The following is a 3067-nucleotide window of genomic DNA, read 5'->3' on the forward strand; positions in this document are numbered from 1 at the left end:
ACAGAATTTTACTGACACATTCATAAAAAATATCATGTTCCATAAAGTATATTTTAAAATAAACTTTAAATTATTATAATTGATACAGCTTATTTATTTTGATTTTATTTTTAATTGAGAATGGGTTATAAAGTTTTAATCGCGAGTTTCCATTTGTTTAACTTCTAAGACTTTCCAATTGAAATAGTTTAATTTTTAACGTTAAAATTGGTATATTCTTCAATTTTAAACAAATTCCGAATCGTGTTGTGAAATCAATTATGATTCACTTGTGAATCCTTGGTGCCCACTTCAACGAAAAAAAGAATCATACTTTATATTTGCAGTTAATAAACTAAAAACGATTTCTATCTAAAATTATAAATTTGAAACGCTTCTAATTTTTAATTTTTCAGGTCTTCAAAACTGCATTCTAAAATTCGATATTGAAAAAAGTACGCTTAAATTTCAAAACTTAAACGGAAATTTCTGTAGTGAAAGAATTTCGAATTACGTACTGTAAACTGAATGATATAATAGGAAAAAAGCAATTTAAGGAATTAAAAAAAACGGTTTAAACCAAACTTTGACCAATTTCTTTTCTAAAAATTCATGAATTTCCCGGTCAAAAAATTAATTCACTGCCATTTGCCTATTTTTCCCAGCCTCACAAAATCCCTGTCAATTCCCGTTCTAGCTCCAACCTGTTTCAAATAAAAATTTATAAGAATATTTTACTTCTTTTTCACATTAGTAATTTATAGCCTTTAAAATTGAATAGTTTTAGGTGAAACATGCAAAAGTAGAATAAAATTTTCTATTTATAGCGTTTTTATTATATATTGAACAATTTAAACCTCTGAACTTTTTTTCAAGTTGTTTAAAAACTGTTTTGTAAATACTTTTTGTGTGTGAGAAACAATTTTCTTCCACCTAATAACTATTTTGGAGTAGAAAGAAGTAAAAAGAAACACAATGATAAAATCTGATTTTTTGTTTGTGATTTCGTGATAAAGGAAACAGCTATTTATAAAATAATTTATAAAAAGGGCTTATAATTTTTGCCCAAAGAAGATAATTTCCAAATAGTTTAAGCTGTACTACTGGACCTTGCTTTCAACCGGAAACGTATTTATTTTTCGTTTTTACCTTCCCAAGGATGAGTGTTGTGAAAATTGAAAAGCTAAACTTTACTAGAAAATGCGTTTGCATTTGAAGTTTAGCTTTGAATCTTAAAAACAAATTGTAATTTCTTGCTTATCCAATTTGAAATTTAAATTTTTTCAGTTCATAATAATTTTCTTATTGCATTTATATTTTAACACAATCTAAATTAAATTTTGTCATTTGGACAATCTTTGTTAAATTAACACCAAAATATTGACAAATATATTTGTTATGAATTAAAAAATTTAGAAATAACAAAGGGCAAAATAAAGAAAACAAACATGCATTAAAGGCATTGCGAGGTTGCTTTGTTTATCTTCTTTCCTTACTTATTTTTTTGGTACGTAAAGTTTAACTTTTTATTTATATGATATTTTATAATTGTAAAAAAAATTGTGATAGTCAAAGAATGATATTTTGAACCTTGGTTCTTTATAGGTGAATTTTAATTCATGATTTCTGAACATCCTTGATTATGTCTGGTTTCATCCAAACATTACTCATCCAAACATCCAAACATTATCCAATTCGTGAATTTGTTTTCATTTACTCCTTATTATGTATTCTTTATGTATGGATTCTCCTTATGTGTGCTTATTGAATGTCTCGAAGAAAATATTCAGATTTCTGAAATGTTGCGACATTAGTAACATTAATAACACAGAAAATTGTTAATAGCATTTTAGATTAATAACACATTCATTAGCTTTTTTTAAGGTAAACAACTTCTATCTATTTTTTTTTCATTGCTTATGTCGTTTGTCCAAACACTTATATCTTATATTTTTAATGTTGTTTTTTAACGAATAAAACAAAAACAACCCTTCGTTTCAAAAAGTAATTGATCAAAAACTTTTGGATCCTTTTAAGGTGCACAATTTTTTATTTCTCTTCTTTTCTCCGCATCTTGTACAGTTTGATCACTAAATTAAATTTATGATTTTTCATTATTTTTGGTTCTTTCAAAATTTGAATTTTCGATTTTTCAGAACAATCTGAAAAGTTGTTATGATAATCTTGTAGGTCTCTCAAAAAGCAACGTTTTTCTTCTCTCGAGTTTTTTTTTTCAAGTCTCGCGCTGGTTAGTTTACAATTTTCATTTTGGTATTTTTTTTAATTTGTTGAAAACGCTATAATTCTGGTAATATTCTTTTTATCAAAAGAAGTCGATGAGGTAAATTGTTCGGATTTCCAATTATTACGAATTCCTGTACATGGAATTTTTAAATCTTGAAAAAAATTGTCTCAGAAATTTAGAAAATTCTGTAACTTTTTGAATTTTCACCCAAAGTAGCCAATCAACTTGATCTTTAGTTTCTGACACATAAAGAGTATACCAACGGCCAATATAATAGATTATTTTTTCAAAAGTTATTATACTCGCAAACAAACATGCATATGGAAAGGCAGAAACACTCGTAAAAACCTGTATTTCGTGTCCAGGCGTAAAATTTTACACAAATGTAATAACTTTTTTGATGAGAATGTAATAAATATATGTACTCTGAGTACTGCCGTGATTTGAAATGTTGAAGATATGGAATTTCAAATTATTTAGTTTTCAAGATTTATATTTTAAACGTATAATATGAATTTTTTTTGAAAAGTTCAATTTTGAAGACTTGCAATGGAAAATTCTTTAATTTTAACGATCTGCAATTTAAAACTCTTTAATTTAGAATATTTGCAATCAGAAACTCTTGAATTTTAAATGATGTATAAATGAAATAAATAACAAATAAATTAGTTAATTTAAATCTAACAAAATTTTAATTAAATTTAATTAAATAACAAAATAAAATAAAAATTCATATAAATGGTCATGATTTTGAAGATTAAAAGTAAAGAATTCTCAATTATAAATCTTCCTAATTCATGAAATTTGACATGCATATCATGAAAATTAATGAATTTTAAATTT

Source organism: Belonocnema kinseyi, chromosome 5 (assembly GCF_010883055.1).
Source record: "Belonocnema kinseyi isolate 2016_QV_RU_SX_M_011 chromosome 5, B_treatae_v1, whole genome shotgun sequence".
In the NCBI taxonomy this organism is placed as follows: Eukaryota; Metazoa; Arthropoda; class Insecta; order Hymenoptera; family Cynipidae; genus Belonocnema; species Belonocnema kinseyi.